General features: G+C 40.9%; 1 protein-coding gene across 1 annotated transcript in view; it reads right to left on the bottom strand.

Moving 5' to 3' along the window:
• The window catches only part of Ptgfr (prostaglandin F receptor), a 38,919-nt gene that overhangs the window by 13,486 nt on the left and 3,049 nt on the right, over positions 1 to 22,384 (bottom strand). The gene's annotated exons all lie outside the window — the stretch shown is intronic.

Consider the following 22,384-nt stretch of genomic DNA (forward strand, 5'->3'; position numbering starts at 1 on the left):
TATTTTTATATCCTCTTTCCAGACAAGAAAATGGAACAATGGATCGCACAGCTGGGTCACAAGAAGAAATGAGGTCTGCCTGACTCTAAAGCATCACTGAAGTATAGTCAAAAACAAGATCCACACAGGCTTCTTCTGCTCAGGAATATGCCCTTGAACCCAGTCAGTCAGGTCAACAACTTTATTTATCATAATTTTTTAATCCATCTGCTTAATGGGCAACAGTGATAAGACAGTGTAACTTACTGGGTCTTAGCATCTGGACTAACCACTTTAGGGCCATATAGTTATATTTTGATTTTGCTCTTTGGTTAGTTCTCACTGTCTTACACAAGGTTTTAGGTAGCCAAGGCTGACCTCAAATTTACTATGTAGCCAAAGCTGGCCTTGAATTTCTTTTTGTCTCTACTTCTCATTTCTTCTTCCCAATGCTAAGATTTCAGAGGGCTGTCACCATGCAATACATCTGTGCTTTAATTTTCTTCGGAGTAGCAAACTGAAACTCCTCTTCATTAGTTTTTTTTCTTTTTTTTGGGGGGGGGGGAATGGGGGGAGGTTCTAGACAGGGTTTCTCTGTATAGACTTGACTGTCCTGGAACTCACTTTATAGACCAGGCTGGCCTCGAACTCAGAAATCCGCCTGCTTCTGCCTCCCGAGTGCTGGGATTAAAGGCATGCGCCACCATGCCTGGCTCTCTTCTTTAGTTTTAACTCAACATGGACACTAGTATTTTATAGATTACTTGCTGACTTGAATCTTTGATCAAATTTGCCTTTGCTCATGGAATTTTCAGTACTGTAAATACCCATTCCTATTAATATGTTTAGATATAGATAGGTATGTAAATGTGTATGTGCACAGATTATATACAGTCTAAAATACTTGGCCATAAACTGCCACCCTCAGTCTAGTTCCATGAAGAATCTAAGTCCATGGATGGTGGCACAATCTTGTCATGGGTCAGAAGGTCCATGGTTCTTCCATACCAAGACTTTTGCCCTTTTGTGACACATCAGATCATGGTAGAATCCCTAGTAGAGAAAATGGTTCACTTAATGACAGCCAAGAGCGAAGAAGAACCCAGGATGAATAAGGGTCCTAATAACCTCTCCAACATATGCCTACAATTATCTAACATCCTTCTAATAGCCACCATCCCTCATGGCTTTTACCATGGACCAAGACTTCAATAAACAGGCCTTTGGAGTGCATGAACAATCCAAAATATAGCAATGGTCTTTAAGAAAAGTGTAAAAATGACATGGGCGGGGGCTAAGAAAATGGCTTAGCAGATAAGAGCACAGTTGTTTTACAACTGTGAGGACCTGGGTTTAAATCTAGACATCCACATAAAAAGATGACTCATGTCTGTAAACATAGCATGGGAACACAGTCAGTGACAAGCAGTTCCTAAAAGCTCGCAAGTTAATAATCCTAGCAGAAACAGCAAACTGTTCAGTGAGGGGCTATGCAATCATATGGAGAGAAACAGAGGAACACACTCCACCTCCACCCATATGCTTCTTTATAGAGGATGAAAGCCCAAACAGCATCATAAGGCTCCAGTGTCTGGGCTTTGGCTGCAGAGTCCCCATGACACACAGCACAGGGCCACTGTCCAGGCAGCAGTAAGTGAATGTGTCCATCTCAAACCGGGGGCAGAGAGATAGCAACCTACCTGTGTCAGGCTTTGTATACGTCTTTCAAAGAAACTAACAAAATATCCCACAAAAACTAACCTGCCAAAGTCATACCACAAATAACATAAAGAACTCCCACTAGGCTCTGCCCTCTAACAGCCAAACCTGAGGACCAAGCCTTCACTGACAGACCTCTATTCAGGGCAAAGATAGCATTCAGTATTCAAATCATAACAATTACTAACTTAAAAACAATCAGACACTTCTCCATACTCTATACTAGCAATACTAGCAATATCCTATAATAAAAATAAAATCCCCGCCAGGCGTGTTGGTGCACGCCTTTAATCCCAGCACTCCGGAGGCAGAGGCAGGCAGTTTTCTGAGTTCAAGGCCAGCCTGGTCTACAAAGTGAGTTCCAGGATAGCCAGGGCTACACAGAGAAACCCTGTCTCAAAAAACCAAAAATAAAATAAAATAAAATAAAATAAAATCCCACTAAAATATTATTTATAACAGTAAAAATCCAGAGATCTAATCAAAGAACACTATCTCTTAATATTATTTTATGTATATGAGTATCTATCTGTCCTTCTGTCTGTCTATGTGTATGTACACATGCACATGGGTGCCTATAGAGGTCAAAAGAGAATGTCAGATCTCCCAGAGCTAGAGTTACAGGCAGATCGGAGCTGGACAATATGGGTACTAGGAACCAAACTTCAGTCCTTAGAGGACCAAGAATGCTTAAGAGAAGTTAACTGGTGAGCCATCTCTCCACCCCAACAACAGCAGCAGAGAGAGAGAGAGAGAGAGAGAGAGAGAGAGAGAGAGAGAGAGAGAGAGAAAGAAAGAAAGAAAGAAAGAAAGAAAGAAAGAAAGAAAGAAAGAGAAGGGAGGGGAGGAGGGAGGGAGGGAGGAAGGAAGAAAGAAAGAAAGAAAGAAAGAAAGAAAGAAAGAAAGAAAGAAAGAAAGAAAGAAAGAGAAGGGAGGGGAGGAGGGAGGGAGGGAGGAAGGAAGGAAGAAAGAAAGAAAGAAAGAAAGAAAGAAAGAAAGAAAGAAAGAGAGAGAAGGGAGGGAGGGGAGGAAGGAGGGAGGGAGGAAGGAAGGAAGGAAGAAAGAAAGAAAGAAAGAAAGAAAGAAAGAAAGAAAGAAAGAAAGAAAGAAAGAAAGAAAGAAAGAGAAGGGAGGGAGGGAGGGAGGGAGGAAGGAAGGAAGGAAGGAAGGAAGAAAGAAAGAAAGAAAGAAAGAAAGAAAGAAAGAAAGAAAGAAAGAAAGAAAGAAAGAGAGGACTTAAATTTTTAATTTCTAAATGTTTTAATGTTATATGGTGAGTGTACATCACTCACTTCATTCATTATAACGTATCTTATCAGTGGTCATATTTAAAGTACTTAGATATCAGCACAAGGAAGTTAGGATGCGACCAGTTAGTAATGAACCAGAAGCTGAGCTCTACAGAGATGAGAAGGATGAACAAGAATTTTACAGTTGTCAACCACTGGCTATGTTTCCCTCCTTGAAGTCACTGGAGAGATAAACACTAGACCTCTACTTTCATTATGAAGAATTTCTAGAGCATAGGTATAGGGAGATGGCTGCTAAAGTGTTTGTCATGCAAGCATGACAACCTAATTCAATCTCCAGAAGTCTCATAGAGCCCACACTGGCCCTCCAAGCACTTGGGAGGGGACAGGTGGGTTTATGGGGCTTGCTGTCTAGTCAACACACAAATGGGAGAGATTTTATCTTAAAAAAAACAAGGTGGATGGAATCTGAGGAACGACATCTGAGTTGATCTCTGGCTTCCACTAGCAGGTAAATACATATCTACAAGCACCTACACACATGTAGCTGAACATATATAAACATACACCACACATACACGCACACACTCACACATATTTTTCTTTTTTAAAAAAATACCTATTTTGTCTCATTTAATAATTTTCCTGTAGCCAAAAGCATGATTACAACATAAAGGTTATGATATATCGTGTCAGAGGCTACAGGGAGCCCGAAGGCCGAGCACAGAAGAAGCTGTGGATCTACAGCTCTGGAGGAGGGGAGATTAAGAGAGGCAGCGAGCCTATGTGACTGACCAGAGAGTGACCAGCAGGATGGCCCTCCTATCCTGCCTGAGGGGATGGGGTCAAAACCACAGCTCGGATGCTTCTCCGTGCACGAGCTCAGACTTGGCCCAAAATATGAGCCCTGGAAACATCGCCCTTACCTGACATCACACTGGAAAATGGCAAGATTAAAAGGCTCTCCTGGAAGCTTATTCTCAGGCCCCAAGGAGTAATCAAGACAGTGGTTAAAGACTCAGCGCCCTTCGCCAAGACCTTGACACAGTCCACCACAGTTAAGCTATGTAAATAAACATGCAAAAGAGCTTTCAGTGTTAAATTACTTTTAAATCGTGAACACACTCAAGACAGGCAATAGAGACACCTCTGTATGTGTTTTATAATCATTTCTAAATCAGAAGCATACAGTCGCCGACCTGTGCCCTTCACTCACAGCTGACCACTCACAACTCTCTTTCTGCCCTGGAGATATCCACAAATATTGGAAATATTCTTTCTTTCATGACTCTATAAACCTGGGCCCCCCAGTTCTTCCACCCTTTTTTCCATTATATTAATTCTGTTATTCTTTCTATTATGTTGCCAGGTCTTGTGGTATTATTTGCAACATCAGAAAACCCAGCCTTTCCTCTGAAGTTATGTGGAAGGTATTGTCTCCCTGAGAGGCTTTGCAAATAATACCACAGAATGGCCTCACTTAAAACAATGTGGTTTCTCCAGAAACAAGCAAGAGAAAATAAATAGAGATGGTGCTCTAGCCTTGGGTAAACTCTTTAATACAGAAGACAGAGTGGATTAGCACCCAGACTCCCCTGACTGGGTTGACCAGCTGCCAGGATGAGATTCAAAACCTCTCTAATCCTAAACCCCCAAAGTCCAAATCCAGAAGAGTAACGGGGTCTGCTGGGACCTCAGAGGAGAGTTGAGTGCGTTAAGCACGTGCATATTAAAGAGAGAGCCGGGCTATGGCCACAGCTTCTCTGGCCTGCTGTATTTGTGGAGAATAAATGTGGGAGGAAATCGTGGGGTCTTTTAACCCATGCAGGAAAAGAAGGTTCATGAATCAACAATAAAACTCAGAAGGTAAGGACTGTCCTTCTCAAAGAGAAGACAGGGAAGGACTCATTTCACAAAACAAAGGCGATATGAGCCCAATTTCAAGGGCATTGGCCAAGAACTCAGTATCTATTCCCTGTAGGCAGTGGTTCTCAGAAAATGAGTTCCTTGAAAAACCATGGATTTCATGGGTCTTTTATAACAGCTAGTTTTGCCCATACCTCCACAAATAAACTACACATTCCTCTGACATTAAGATCTTATTTTAATCGTATTTTATGCCTGTCTCATGTGTGAAATGTCTCCTAGGTATTTGGTCAGTATTTTTCATTTACCACTGAATTTTACTGGAGGATAAAGTGCGACTGTGGCCATAATCATGATTAGGATCAGGTAGCATCTTTTATTGGACATTTATGAGGTAGTATGTAAAAACTCATATTACCCCCTTTCTATTGTTATCCATGTACACTCAAACCTGAATTAAACATAGATTCTTAATAATTAGTCAAAGGATATGTGTCTATTACATTCAAAGATGGTAGGAAGAAATTATGCAGCATGCTACAGAGACTCGCTTCGTGGATGAGGAGGTTCAAGCATGGACAAGAAGACTAACTTCCTTCTCTCGCTGAGGTAGACTTCGTGAATTCCTCAGCATGGAGTCATAACTGACAGAGATGTTCACAGACAGCAAGCGTACGGTTGAGATCTCTCTGCGCATAGTGAGTGTCTGCCAGATGTGTGGTGGGTGAATGCAAACCAACAGAGGAAGTGGATATGATACTTCCTGTTTCCCTGGGGATGAAGACGAGCCCTTTCATCCCAAGCCGGGATGAAGTGATCGACTCAGAAACCATAGGTCTCTCAAGCCAGAATATGCCAAAGCTAATTTTGGTAGCGCCATCTTTCTTTTTCTCTTCAGAAATAGTCTAAGATCTCCCAGAAAAGCCCCAGGGTCGTTCACAGCTGTATTCTGGTAGACGTGCAGGTATAGGGTCCTGCAGTTGGCCATCTGATCTAAAACGTCCCCATCCACACCTGCACGCAGGGTAACCACAGTTTGAAAACATTCCTGATAATCTGTGTGCTTGCATACCCTCTGCCCCCTCTCCACACCCTCTACAACCCACACCGTCAGAAGAGACTAACCTTCACACGAGACTAGCTACTGCGGAGCATCCATCAGGACAGTCCTAGCAAGCATGAATAAATGTTGTCTGATAAATGCCATGCTTTGAGAAAAAATATTACTGAATAAATGAATGAATATTCTTAACTATATCACATGTGTCATGTATGTGTGTGTGTTCTCACTGTTTTTGTTGGGTTGTTTTGTTTTGTTTTGTTTTGTTTTGTTTGAGAAAATAGTAAATTTTCACTAGGGCCTTATCTTTGAATCCACTGAAAACTCAAGAACTTGGAACTGGAGAGATGGCTCGGCAGCTAAGGTCAAGTACTGCTACTGCAAATTCAGTTCCCAGAACCCGTGTCCGATGGGTCATAACTGTGTGTAGCTCCAGCTCCGGGAGACCCAGGGCTCTGTCTGGCCTCCAGGGGGCACTAGATGCATGTGTCTTTGTGGACATACATATAAGCACACATGTGCTAGTGTATACACACACACACACACACACACACACACACACACACACACGGCAGCATGGGTTAGAGGTGAGAGCAGGAGAACCTGAGCTCAGATCACAGCACTCAGGAAAAGTTGGGTGTTGCCATGAGTGCCAATAAGCCCCGCACTGTGGGGATCACTGGGTCTCACTGGACACCATCCTGGTTTCAGGTTCAGTGAGAAAGCCTGTCTCAAGGGAAGAAGATGAAGATAGCTCAGCTTCCCTCCTCTGACTTCCTCGTGTACACACATGGATGTGCATCACACACACACACACCAAGAGCTATGGCGTCCTCCCACGACAGACATGTCTGGGCATTAGTGCAATCTGTGCTTCTCTGACTGCAAAGCCATCACACAGTGCAAGACACTTGGGCCAATAAAGCATTCCGTTCAAGGTAAGATGAAGACATCAAGACAAAAGTTTGTGTGGTTATAATCAAAGTGCTGCAGCTGGCTCCTTGCAGCTCCCTCTGGTTTGAGTCCAAGCCTGACTGGTCTGGGTCTGCTGTGGGCACATGGAGGGGACTTGTGACCTCTGGGTGGGGCTTTTATGTTTCAATGACAGGAGTAAAGATGTTTCTCAGTGGCCAAACTGTTTGCTTACAAAATCAAGAGTGATTTTAATATTCATTGCCAACTAACAGGGTGGTCAGTTTTTAAATTTGGGATTTTTAGATTTATTCAGGTAAACGAGAGGTCAGTTTGGATGGATGAGGGGAAGACTGGAGACTAGGAAGTGCCCTGTTCTATAAAGAAGAGAAAAAATACTTTTCAAAAATATTTTAAGTGAAATTTTTAGTAAATTTGTTCAGACAACCCTATAGTCAGGCCTACATTACCACAACAATATTATACAGAATGAATACTCCTTTTAATTACATATTTTTCTCTACAAATCATGGTCAAATCAAAGTCTTTGTATTTTCCTTGTGTCAGAATACGATCGCCTTATGTCTGGGGATATTTTATTTTTAACCATTATTTCAGACACAATGTATGGTTAATTGTGTTGAGTAATAGTTCATGATGCGAAATGCAGACACTGTAAATTGTCACATTCTTTGGGTTAATCCCACCTCCTAATATTTATATTCATTAATGTTCTTTGTGTCTGAGGAAAATACAAGGGAACACTGTGAGCTTCGACAGGTTGGAATCTAGAAGGTACTTCAAGCCTGCTTGCCTGTGTACACTGTAGAAGATAAACATGCAGGGCTTGTCTTAATTCATTAATTAATTCTGGATTCTTAGAACAAAACTAACTTTAAAGTGAAACAATCACCACAATGGCAGTTTTATAATTATATTTCAAAAAGTTATAACATCTTTCAAAAAGTAATATTTCCAAACAAAACCTGGATGTGACATTCTGGACATTTAATACCCATTGCCATCGGGATGTTATTTCCTTCACTAGTTGTATTGGAGATTAAAGGATTCTACAAGATGAGCTGTATTTTCCTTAGGCCTTTCCAAGCCATGTACGAGGTACTGAAGGAAGCAGAGTAGAAACAGATGACACTGGCTGTGTCACCGGGGAGTTTCTACTAACTTGAGAGACAGCCAGGCACAAAACAAACACACTAGGAACAGATCAAATTTGATCTATTTTGTCCAAAGTGAAATAAATGTAGGGTATAATAATCCGTTTGGGTTTCATAGAGAATACAGGGAAGGAAATGAAAGGCAAATTGAGAATCTCAGGATTTCAAGTCAAGTCGGTAATTCACTTGTTTAATATGCTATAGAAATATATTATTTTGTTACTAATTGTTTGTTTGTGTGGTTTGATTTGGTTTGGTTTGGTTTGGTTTTGACTCAAGAACTCGCATAGCCCAGGCTGGCCTTGAACTCAATTTGTAACTGAGGCTGATCCCGAACTCCTGAACCCCCTACCTCTCCCTTCAAAGGTAGCACATTCTTAGAGATGACTTGTACCAGACACATACACATTTGAATCTTCTCTAGTGAACCTATGCAAGTCTGGCATTTGATCAATGAAAAGATGTGTTTTCTTCTTAGAATTCTGCAAGGAAAGATATTATTCACCAGCTAGCATGCACATGAAACTATTATAATTTTAGCTATATAAAAATATAAAATACAAATAAATATAAATAAAATATATTTTTTTAAAAAAACCTGTATTTATCTGTTCCTAATATCAGCCTTTTCCAGCCCAGAGAGGTCCAGAGTTCTCCTTCCGTACAGTGCCCAAAGGCTTTCCATGGACAGGGAACATGAAGTTCATTTCAAAGAGAGACCTTCATCTTTTAAGGCATAGGTGTTCAGAGTGCTTTGGTCCTGCAAGGACTGAGGTGGCAGCAGAGAAATTCCTGAGGACTTCTTGCATGCTAGGACTTTGCTCCATAGCGAAATGAAGCGTGCTTTCTAAGTGATTTTTTTTCCTGTCTCCTTACTCTGTTTAACAGATGAATAGTCCCCGGTGAGCTGTTCATTTCAGCCTGTTTTTGAGAACTAATCAAACCCAAACGTCCAAGAGAAAGCTGGTCCATCTTCATGAGCACAAAAGGATGTCTGTCTCCTAATGCCATTCCAAATCAAGGGAGGTGTTTGACACAAGGATGCACGTTGAGCATGCTATCTGCCCACTGTTCCAGTCATACCTAAAATCTCCTCCCAGATCAAGAGTACAGAATACCAGTCTCATCTGAACATGCAGACTGGCTTTGGGTTTCGAATGTTTATCTTGTGGAGACTGATCAGACTTGAATAATTAGGGAAATGTCGACAGTGCACATAGAATTCACTCCTGGAGGGGTCACTGTCTTCCTTCAGACCCAGGAACACTTTTGGCATTGAAGCTGTGCTCACACATCAGCCCTCTCTCTACGTGAAAGTCCAGCGCTGAGAAGCAGAGCCTTCCGCTCCCTGCCACACAGTGAGGATTGTTTGAACTTTTATCATCACTGGCATAGTGGCTGTTTATATTCCCTTGAAATAAGAAAGCGTCAGCCTTAGCTGCTGTCAGGCTTTCAGAGGGGGAAAGAACCACTATACACCCTATAAAAGTGCCAGAACCCACCAGTGTTTATAAGAGCTTTAGCCTTTTGTGTTTTAAATATTTGTTAGGGCGGGCACTGTTCTCATTCATGGATAGATCTGATTTCTCTGGCTTAAGGTGGTTCTTCATTCTTGCTCTAATTTCACTGGTATGGTCTAATCACCAACACTATAAACCACCTTGGCAAAGAAGGGCAAAGGGCTGAGATGGACTCAGGGACGCAGAGAGTGAACCACGTGCTGGAATACTGTGGAAGCTATTGGTGGTGAAAATACAGGGAAGAGAGAAAAGGTCGTAATGAAAGTATGTTCTCAAAAATACAAAATACGTAGCTGTAGGCATATGACACTATGAATCCGCCGTTCATTGGAATGATGGCACTATCTGTGGATCTCTCGGTTGTAATTAGGAATGGAGGCAATGCACTAGGTAATGAGGGATGTGGAGGTCTTCACACAGTTTTTTCCCTCCTATGAACAATTATATCCAAGCCTTTCTGAAAAGGAACATCTCTTATTTAAGCAAACCCTCAGGGTATGTATGCTCCACAGGAGGGGAATTCTCAGAAGTTTCTTCCTAATACACAGGTCTTGGGCAACACAGAACCCAAACCTTGGCAGGACCACAAGAGGAATTGGAGCATTTCCAGGTACTGGGGACCACTGTGGTCAGTACCAGGTCCTGGAAGCTCTTTAAAATCAACTTTTAAAACCGGGTTTATCTATACCCTTCCACTCTCTGACTGCCGTCTAGTTTACCTTCACACTTCTCTGACTTAGCCGAGTAAAGCAGCTACTCAGGTCCAGGCTACCAAATGGGGACAGAAAGTTGCAGCCACGTGGGAATCGAAAGTTTCTCACCCTATTTTGCTTTCTTGCTCCTACCCTCAAAAGCCAACCAAAAGACACCGAAAGCAAGAGAAGAAGAAAGAAAATCTTGGCCTGTTTTGCTTGAAAGATGCGTTGCAGGAATGTCTATGCCCAAAAACAAAGACAGCTCAGGACGGTCTGAAAATTGACTCAGTGCAATGTGGTTATGCTGTTCTGTCCAACATCTTACAGAAAAAAATGACTACAGTGGCAAAATCACATATTAAATTAATTTGACATTATAAAACCAGTTTTTATTGTTTATCTATAATATGGTAAGAAATACGAGTTTTGAGAAACAATGACCTCTCTGGTTTAAGCAAGTGATTCATTCTTCTTGCCCTGATTCCATCAACGTGACCAATCAGTGGTACCTTATATGTCTTCTAGCCTTCCTAAAGGAAGGGCAGAGAGTGGAGAAGGCCCCAGTGGCGGGGGTTGGGGGGGGCACACAAACCTTGAAACAGCTCTGCAGGGTAGAGTAAGCTCTGGCACCCTGTGGGGGCAGTAACTCAGTCTCAGGCTGTCAATGGTATGATAAAATCAATCATAGCTGCCACACAGGCTAACAAGGCCCAGGATGAAACAAAGGCTATGCACCAAGCAACCCTGACTCTAGTAAAACATATGAAGAAAGGTTTCTCATCCAACCCGTGCTGTTTCCAATAAATACACCTCACAGGAAACTATTATTACCGAATTTCAAAATACAACCAGTGCAATAAAAACAGGACACCAAATTTCCTCAGACAATGTGTATCAAATTTTGTGAAGAAAAGGATAAAAAAGATACATGTGATGGATAAATAGCTGAGCACTTTTAATCCCAGTACTTGGGAGGAAAAAGTACAAAAGTATGTGGATCTCTGTGAGTTAGAGCCCAGCCTGGTCTACATAGAGAATTTCAGGACAGCCAGGGCTGTAAAGGAAGACCTTGTCTCAAATAGATAAATGTGTGTGTGTGTCTGTGTGTGTGTGTGTGTGTGTGTGTGTGAGAGAGAGAGAGAGAGAGAGAGAGAGAGAGAGAGAGAGAGAGAGAGAGAGAGAGGAAGGTAGATAGAATTGGCTGATAGGTTCAGAAGATCCAAGCATGTACTATATAAGAATTCTATAGCCAGGCAGTGGTGGCACACTCCTTTAATCCCAGCACTTGGGAGGCAGAGGTGGGAACTTCTGAGTTCCAGGCCAGCCTACTCTACAGAGTGAGTTCCAGGACATCCAGGGCTACACAGAGAAACTCTGTCTCGAAAAACCAATAGATAGATAGATACATAGATAGATAGATAGATAGATAGATAGATAGATAGATAGATAGATAGATAGATGAAAGGTAGATAGATAGATAGATAGATAGATAGATAGATAGATAGATAGATAGATGATAGGTAGATAGATAGATAGATAGATAGATAGATAGATAGATAGATAGATAGATAGATACATGGATAAGAATTCCATATATCAGACAGGTTGGCTGAAATTTAAAGTAACTAGTAATTTGGAGACAAGTAACTACCTATTGAAAATAAAACGCAGGTTATTAACTTTTAAATCAAACCAAATCGCATTATAAATGTATTTAAAACATAAACACAGGGTCTGGGGAATGACTAGGGGAAAGAGTGCTTTTTCTGGAAACATGAGGCTCAAAGCTGCAGAAAACAGGCAGGCCTGGCTATAAATGCATATAATCCAAGCAGGCCTGACTACAAGTGTCTATAATCCAAGCAGGATATGTTGTGTATATAGATCCATTCAGAGATTAAACTATAGATATGGAAGTAGGTATAGATATAGATAATATAGATATAAATAAGGAATTGAGATAAATATTGTCACATCAGCTTATTCTTAGAAAATCACTGCCTACAAATCAAGCAAAAGACATTAACCACAGAAGAAATTGATCAGTTTCCAGCTACAAAGTGAAGAACTATATTAAAAGGCAATAAACATTAAAAATCAATTCTTCTTATACGATTAATTTTCTGATTTTTTCAAACAGAAAATTTGTGTGTTCCTTGGCACCCAAAGAGTTCTTGAAAAACCACATAAGAAAGTACACATGCTTTGCACAAAAGTGACAGAACAAAGAATCTTTTAGTGCATCCATCAAAGACCTAAAGTAACGCATGCCCATGATAGCTGAATAAAAGACAGTATCCAGGGTGCTAACAGGGTTTCCTTGGGGGAAAAGGGCTTAGGAAATTTGACCCTAACTCATAGTCCACTCTGTTTTTCACAAATATTTTTATGTATCTTAAATGGATGAAATATATGAAATTGAATGTTATTCAGCGAGAAGACTTCAGCTGTTGACGTGAAGGAAGGCACCAACAGAGTTCCTTTTTTTTTAATTACATATTTTCCTCAATTACATTTCCAATGCTATCCCAAAAGTCCCCCATACCCTCCCCGCCCCTCCCCTACCCACCCATTCCCACTTTTTGGCCCTGGCATCCCCCTGTACTGGGGCATATAAAGTTTGTGTGTCCAATGGGCCTCTCTTTCCAGTGGTGGCCGACTAGGCCATCTTTTGATACATATGCAGCTAGAGTCAAGAGCTCCAGGGTACTGGTTAGTTCATAATGTTGTTGCACCTACAGGGTTGCAGATCTCTTTAGCTCCTTGGATACTTTCTCTAGCTCCTCCATTGGGGGCCCTGTGATCCATCCAATAGCTGACTGTGAGCATCCACTTCTGTGTTTGCTAGGCCCCGGCCTAGTCTCACAAGAGACAGTTATATCAGGGTCCTTTCAGCAAACTCTTGCTAGTGTATGCAATGGTGTCATCATTTGGAGGCTGATTATGTGATGGATCCCTGGATATGGCAGTCTCTAGATGGTCCATCCTTTTGTCTCAGCTCCAAACTTTGTCTCTGTAACTCCTTCCATAGGTGATTGTTCCCAATTCTAAGAAGGGGCAAAGTGTCCACGCTTTGGTCTTCGTTCTTCTTCAGTTTCATGTGTTTGGCAAATTGTATCTTATATCTCGGGTATACTAAGTTTCTGGGCTAATATCCACTTATCAGTGAGTACATATCATTTGAGTTCTTTTGTGATTGTGTTACCTCACTCAGGATGATGCCATCCAGGTCCAACCATTTGCCTAGGAATTTCATAAATTCATTCCTTTTAATAGCTGAGTATTACTCCATTGTGTAAATATACCACATTTTTTTGTATCCATTCCTCTTCCTAGGAGGACCATGCCCCACATCTCCCCAGCTTCTTTAGCCCTCACAGCCTTGTCTGCCCTCTGTCCCCACCCCTGCCCTGCACGGCTCAGCCAGGCACTCATTTCTAATTTGCTTCTTCTCTGCTGGTCCTGAGGTGTGACATGAATATGGAAAGCACAACGATGACCATGGGGTAACAGCAGCAGCTAGTGACTGCTGCTGTAGCTGCTTCAACTTGAGATTCGTCTTCAGCCATGTGCGCTCATGCTCTACCCAGGGCTTCGCTGCCAGGGAGAAGTGAATGTCCTGGCTTGTTCCGAGCAGATCCAGAAAAGTGGAAATTGATAAGGCCATCCCTTACTAAAACTGGATTTGTAGGTAACTATTTCATTTATTAGACAGATTGTAGCCATGGATTAGAAATTATTGCCATTACATACAGACATAAGTATTTTTTCAGGGCTGGGAGGTTGAACCTTCGAAGCTCTGCATACTAGACAAGAGCTCTAGCTACTTGCTAGAACAGCCTGTGAAGGAGCTTGGAGGTCTGATTCTGAAAGTTCATGGCAACTATTCTCCGAGATTGCTTCTCCTTTTGTGCTCTCTTCCCTCTACATGGGACACATCCAGGTCTCCCCTCAGCAAAGAACTGACCAATGGAGGACTTCGTGAATAAATGAGAGGTCAGGCAAGTTGTTAGTTTCACTATTTCTATTATTAAAATTCATAGAAATCTAAATTATTTTTCTATGTTTAGTCTTTTCCAAAATGTTTTTAACCTGCATGCTTAGAAAGCATAGAAACTTTGCAGTGCCTCTCTTGCCAATATCTAATGTGTCCTCTACCTCCTGAATCATGTCACTTACCCAACGATTCATGAAATATTAATTTAATCATTCAGTATTTATCATCTGGTTTAATCGTTCTAGTGCTGGTTCATTACATGAAGAATCAAAACTCCTGATAGTAATTCACTAAACACTCAACACGCTGGGAGGGATGGGGAGAGGAGAAACTGGGGTTGGGATGCACTGTGCGAGAGACAGTGTTTTCAATACAAAATGTTAATTCTCCTCTATCTACTGTATTCTAATGTTGTGACAACCTGGGCCAACACCACTATCTGAAATGCACATTTTTCTCTCTGTAGACATTGTCCTCTTTTCATTTTGGCTCGAACACTTGCATACCTTGGGTTTGGGTTTGCATGCCAACTTTTGTTTCTAAATAGTGTTCTCTAGACACTTTTCCAATGTATGAATTGTCAAAGGTGGTCTCATCCTCAAACAGCCACAACAGAATGCTACTTCATTTCAACTTCTGCCACGCATCCTTTTTAATTGCTTCAAGGACCCTTGCCTGTGACCATAAACTTTATGAATCATAGTGAATGATTATTCTCAGTAACACAACAGTGCCTGCCACATGACAGGTACCAAATAGGAATTTGTCAAATCAGTAAAATGAAGGGACAGCTCCTGCTGGAATACTCACTTCATTGACTAGGTACATTTAAAGTCCTTTTGATGATCTTAGAGACAAAATTACTATATGACAGTAATGCCATTTAATAGTACCAGCAACAATAATAGCATAACTGAAAACCGATGCCACTAATGTACATCAGACACAACTTTAAATGTTTCTGCACACATTAACCCGTCCAGTTCTTTGCCACAGACCTATAAAGTGGGTGCCATTGAGATACCCACGTTGTATGTGAATAAATCATTCCAATCATATGGCCAAAAGTGGAAGAAAGGGGGCTGGCAAGCAAGCTCTAACCTACTGCACTCACCTCTTCAAGAGCAAAAGTCTTATACCCCATACAACATCTGAGCTGTTCCCTCTCTCTGGGAAAGGAACTTGCTTGCTCCTGACCCCACTCATAGCCCCAGACATAGTGCCTTGTGATGGTCCCAATGATTTTTAGTAATTTTAACTTGATTCATTATCTACAATATAAGAAACAGTATTCAAACTGGAGCAAAATGCAAATGACTAACAGGAGCCATGTACTTCTGAAGAGAATCTGTAAGAAGGACCAGAAACAAGTAAAAATGTCCAAAAAATGTTTTCTGAAACTATAAGCTTCTACCGTTTTTCACTATATCAGTCAGCCCATCTTGATGATGATGGCAAAAACATAAAAAGAATCTGAACTAAACATGATTAATTTAATCAGGATGGTGAGAAGAAATCATGTTTTATAAAGGGCTTTTTTTTTAATGTTGTATGTCTACTATGTGCCAATTTTTCTGTTTAGGAAATTAATTAATTAATTCAATAATACCTCTGAATAAGTATAATTTTTGTGATCAGTTCCCATATGTACAAAATTAGCGTAGGGTAACTCCGAGGTCATAGCTGAGGTGCTACGGATGACAGCCGTGCTCCCGGCATGTGCTCCAAATAACTGTCCTCAAGGGTACGCTTGATTTGCAACGAGGCTCAAAAAGCTAGGATGACTCCATCTACAGAATCCATTATCTCTGTCTCCATCAGCATCACAGCACAGCTCACTCCCTCTGGTTTTTATTTGGGGATTCAATAGCAAAGAGGAAAGAGGAAACCACCTCCCTCTCTGTGTAAACCACAACTGCATCCAGTCCACTGCAGCATTAACACCCTCACACGGAGGCCAGAGAACACACAGAGGGACAAGTTTGCACCAGCTTTGAAAGATATGTTTACAAGAATCAAAAGACAAATTTCTCTCATTCCTTCCTCAACACAGATAAACAATATAGTTACGCCAGGACAAATAAGTGTGGCTGTTAACGCCTTCCAAACCAAACACAGATGTGACCACATTTCATATACCTCCTGTTCACATCAGTCCGAGCACATAAACCTACGCGTGGGAATCCAGGGGAACCTAGAAGCACTCACAGCTTGAATTATACCTTAAATGTATGGAGGTTTAATAAAATCCCACACAGTAAATCAGAAGATTTAACACCCACCAAGAGTAAAACTATAATGCACATGTTTGTGATTTGTTTATACTTGAATGGTTCAAGCAATGTTTTGAAAGTGTTGTCTCCATGTCTGTGACATCTTTGGGCATTTTTATGTCTTTCTTCTTGAAAACAAGAAATTTTGTTTTGCCAAAAATGAATGAACCAAAAATAAAAGTAAAAAAAAAAAAAAATCTTCCAGACCACCATGCTCATCTTAAGCAATTCATTTTTGGGTAATTTCTCAGCCTAGCAGTGTCTTTTCTTTAACTAACCGACCTTCACTGGGCAGATTTTTCCATGAGGAAAAATGTCACTCTTCTCAATCAAGTTCAGTTCATACACAGAGGGCAACATGTTTACCTGGTCCTATTTCACTCTGCACGCAATGTGCTTGACAGGTAGGTAAGGCATGAACACTTACAAATCTCTATCCCAAGACAAACTCTGCAGGAAATTAGCTTTGCATTGGAAGTCTGTACACTGAACACTTTCCAAAGTGTGGCACAGTGCAGGTAGCAGTACCAGGCAGAGGCTAAGCCGTCAAGAAACCGTGAGGAAAGCCTGCTGCAGATTCCTCAGCAAGCCTGAGGACATGTCCCAAATGAGGCAGGGAGCAGAGTTTTCCAGTCTCATGTTTATCTATTGCTATATAGAATGACCACAGACAGAGACAGTGTCACAATGGCAGACAAAGTAGCTATCCTCAGCTGAAGAAATCTCCCTAGCATGACTCATCCAAAGGGGGTGCCTCTATGGGGTGCCTCCACATCCACAGAGATAGTCTGTGGTTATTCTGAGAAGTTATTTCTAGTCTTGCTCTACAAACCAAGAGCTGGAAACATAAGTCCATTGACACAGTGCTGGTCTAGCACACACAGTGCCTTATAGAAAGTTCATCTCCAGCACTGTGTGAATCAGGTGTGGGAGCCTACACTTGCCCTCCTAGAACTCAGGAAATAGAGACAAAGGTTTGAAGTCATCTTTGGCTGCATAATGAGTTCAAGGCCAGGCAGAATAGTTAATACCTGCCTCAAAAATATACATAAATCAAGATATGGTAGGAAGTTAGGTAGGTAAGTAAATAGATAGATAGATAGATAGATGATAGATAGATAGATAGATAGATAGATAGATAGACATGTGTGCACATACATATTGATTCAATCAGACAGTAGAGACATGACATTACCAAGATTAATTTTAGACAAATTTCAACATTTATAGTAAAGATTTCATTTTATGGCACCAACCATGCAATATCTGGAACTCTTTATTCAAAGTAAATTTCTCCTCTTCATCCCTTGACAAGACTCCTACACATATTATGGAACTGTTTGTAAAGAGACAGATAAAAAACTATGGGGATATATTATAATACATTTTTACTATTTAATATTTTCCTTTGCCTTGAAACTTTCCACTCGATGCTTGGCTTATTAAATTTTTTTTTGTTAAATGCATGTTGACTAATGCATCCCCCCCCTCGATGCTTAGAAACTAAAACACAAATGTCATAGGACACAACACCAAGAACCACTGGGTCTAATTGAGGAAATGACACATAAATAGATTAAATCCCAAGCCTGGTTTCTCTATAAGTTGTTTCTAATTCTAACTCAGATTCAAGCTTCAGAATGGCCAGGGTTCTTGAAGGCTCTGTTACTTGGGAACTTCCAGACAGAAGCTCCTCCAATTCCAATCATGAATTGGAGGTCCAAAACCAACCAGGTCATATAGAATGCAAGATGAGACAATACAGTCATGCATTAAGCATTCTTTTGCATGATATTCAGCTGGCACCTTCTGTAGAAACCAAACCCAAACCCAACAATGGTCTGAGGATATAGCAATAAACAAGGTCTCCTACCTCTTTGTAGCTTTCATGCAAGGGCAAACTTTAAGCAACTAGCAGACAAACTAAGAAATATCACATACTTCTGAGTGCTTCAAGGGAGTAAAACATAGGATTAGAAGAGAGAAGTTGAGAAATGATGTTTTTTTAAGACAGTGTATACAGGGTAACATTTGAGCAACACGAGAACAGTATGAGAGCTACAGGAACATCAGGGGAGTGCTCAGGCAAAACATGCCAAGGCTCAGGGTAGGACTGTGTCCCTAGAGATTTCAGGTCCACTTCTGTGCCTCCCACTGTCAGGTGACCATTGCCATCTAGTGCATGCCTGCCCAGAGTGAGAAGGCGGCCCTTGCCTGCATAACTCAAACTTTGCCAGCACACAACCACTTGCTGTGTCTTAAAGAACTGCCATTGGTGTGTGTGTGTGAGTTGTTGAGTAGTTTTACAGAAGTGGAACCCTGGAGTCATGGATCCTGCTGGGGACCTACGCTGTGACTCCTGTATTCCAAACAACTATACCCTGATACTTAGGATGGAAAGCAGCTGAGACAACATAAGTCAGCAGCAATCCACCTTTTTCTGGGATATGATGAAATAACACAGTGAGCGTTCACTTTGCTCTTAATTTCAGTGGGATCCCTCTTATTTGACATGGTCAGACCTAAGGGTGTATTAGTTAATATCTTTAATTTTGTAAATAATTTAACAATTGTGTGTAATCGCTCTGTGCGCACATATATGCATAGGTACAGATGTATATTTTCTATGTACATAAATGCGTATTGCACCGGAGAGATGGCTTAGTATTTAAGAGCATTTGCTTACCTTCCAAAGAACCTGAGTTCAATCCTCGATACAGGGCATACAGACTGCTCACCAAGGTCTGTACTCCAGCTCCAAAAAAGCTGATGCCCTCTCCTGGCTTCCACGGGTATTTGTATATACATGGCATAAATTACACACACACACACACACACACACACACGTAACTGCATAGGCACGCACATAAATAATAATAAAGTAAGTTAAAATTAAAAGAACATGCATTACAGACACACACACACACACACACACACACATATATAATATTTACATATACAAATGCAGGTTACATGCACAGATTTAGATCCAAAGTATTGGTTGACGGTCACGTACACAAAATGTCAAAAGATTAGACATAGTTGACCAAGATCCAGAACAGAGTAACATGTTTATGGGTTTTCGTATATTCTTTTCACTTAACACATACAGATGTATATCCACCTACAATCCTTTAGTGCTAAACAAGGGCATAGATATATAGAGATTCTATTGAGTGTTTTGAAATGATGACGAGTACCAGCCTCCCAAAGACAACGCTCTCAACCTAACAGGCACAGGATGCAGCCCTCCAGGCCCATCATTGGCTATTCACTCTATAACAGCTGGTCAGTGTAATACTGCCACCTTAGCAATCTCAGTCAAAGTTAACATAACATCCAATCGATCTATATCTGATAATCACCCTGGAGACTAAATATTTAACTACAAAGATGGCCAGAAAGATTTGCATAAGAGTTACGGCCTGTGAAAAAAAATCAAAATTTGATTTAATCCAAAAGAACACATTTCTTGGATAAACGCCATTACATAGGAAATCATCTTGTCCCTCAGATACTTAATGTTTTCCTCCATTTAAAATTATCACCTGTTTCTGAAGAGATCGTAAAGCAAACGCTAGCCTTCTACAGAGAAAGAGCTGAATTTCAATATTCCATTGCTCTTCAGGTGCTGACCTGGGAAATGTTAAAATTTACCATTTGGCTTCAGTATTTGCTCAACTCATCCCTTCAAAATTTAGAACCCATTCTGGTCAATCATTTGCAATCTCTTGACATTCATCCTACTTAGGTTTTAATCAACCAGTCAACAAGTATGTATTGCCCTACCAAATTAGAGAAATATGCATAGCAATTACAGGGAACTCCTTCTAAAGTTATACATTCTATGAAAAGAGCATTAAAAGGCATCATTACATATATAAAGGCAAAACAAGGATTACTAAGAAATTGTTACTTGAAGCTGGACACAGCGGGGCATGCTTTTAATCCCAGCACTTGGATACAGGGCAAGAAGATCACCAGATGTTCGAGGACAGCCATCTCCACCTAGTGAGTTCCAGGTAAACGTAGCTCAAAAGACCATTTTATAATTTTTTAACTCTCAGAGTTTGGAGTGAGCTTGTTTCTATACAGAGCTCTAAGCTAAAATCCCAGTGTGGGTTCTTGAATTTGTCAGCTGGAATTTTAATTGAGTGAATTTATCTGAGTTAATCATATTCACAACTATGAAACACAGATATGGCAAGCCTAAATGCTACTAGTAAGTTACATTTTAAACAAATGCCATAGTTATTCTTGACTCCTAAATCTCAATTCCTGAGAAAAGCAAATTCTGTTTTCCTCCTCTGTAAAATGAAGTACACCATGATTAGAGTGGGATGGTTGGCAGATACTTGACATCATCATACACCAACGGAACTCTTAGAATGTTGAAACAACTTATAATATCAGCTAATTGAGAGGCACCTGTGTACTTAGCACAGATAAGGAGGAATTTACACACTGAAAGGCATTTCAGAAGTATAACATAAGTGACACATTACTATACCAATAATTCCTAAAGAGAAAGTCAAGAAAATGCCCCAGGAAAATCTGCTACTTTGTATGTCACTCAGAAGGAGGGGTGAAAAAGAGGAAGAGGAGAAAATATCTCAAAAATGAATGCCATTAAAATTATTTGAAATATAAATTACATCATATTATTTATGCAATCAATAAGAGAAACCAAAATTTCAGCAAAAAAGGGAGAGAAAATGTAAATTTCACATATTCATGGCAAGAATCTGGGATTCTACTTTCTCTGTGGTCTTACAGGAGCTAATCTTCCTCCAGTTTTCAAAATCAAAAGCCAGAGCTAAGGGGATTGCTCAAGATGATTAAGAGCAGAGCCACACACACCTCAGTGACCACCGTTGCTGTCTGAATCACGCTCCTCCCTCTAACACACTTGTCGCCAGGTCCTTCCGAGCTATGACCTTCACCCTTCATGCTCAATGTTTCCTTAACCTTCTCACCCCGCTCTTTTCACTTTACCTCCACAGCTGCTGAGGTATTAATGAAACAATCCCTCGTTTTGTATTTTGAAAATTCACACTAGTTTAAAAATTTAAGAAATTTCTCGTGCCAGGTATCATAAATTTAAGTTAAACCACTCAAAATGAGCATTTTTCTGTCCTTCAACTAAAACATTATACTACTAAGAACAAATCTGACTTCACCTTTCATCCACCACAGCTCCCATAAACCGACAGCACGCGTCTTCCCAAAGCCCAATTGTCACGAATGGCCTCAGCCCTCTTACCTGGGTCCTTTTACCTGGACAGCCTAAGGAAAGCATGAGTAGATTTTTTTTAATGATATAGCAAAATATAAGAAACTAAATTAAAACTATAAAGCTATAAAACAAAAACAAACAAGTACTGATAAAAGAAGCCCTTTTATAAAACAAAGGCGTCTTTTCCCTCGGCTCCTGAGCTCACAACCTTTTATCACACGGAGGTCACCTGTGCTGTGTAGGAAAGCTGCGCAGGCTAGGACAGCCAGGGGCCATGCTAGGGATACAGGAGAGGACATTACTCACAGGCCTGCAGCCGACCTCCTCAGTGACTGCATTGCCTCTGCTTCCAACCTGCTTCTCCTCCTGCCTCATTTTGACCTTGGTCCAACCTAGATGCTCATCTCTGGCTGCCAGCCCACTTCCCTACCACTGCAGCAAAGGAATGAACCCACTTGTCGCTCCCCCTTCCTCCTGCAGAAGTGTGGTTCTTCTCTTTAACTGCATATTATCATTACTCTCATCATAAAGTGAATTTGGTGATCAGCTGGGGCCATGGCTTCCCTTACAGTTTTTCCTTCTATCTGGAAGAGAATATGAATGCTTTACTTCTGCTACTGAATTCCCTTGGTTCCAGATTAAATGCCAGGCTGCCACAGGTGCCTGCTGACTACAGAGCGTTTAAAGGAATGAAAGTTGTAC

This window comes from Mus musculus, chromosome 3, assembly GCF_000001635.26.
Source record: "Mus musculus strain C57BL/6J chromosome 3, GRCm38.p6 C57BL/6J".
In the NCBI taxonomy this organism is placed as follows: domain Eukaryota; kingdom Metazoa; phylum Chordata; class Mammalia; order Rodentia; family Muridae; genus Mus; species Mus musculus.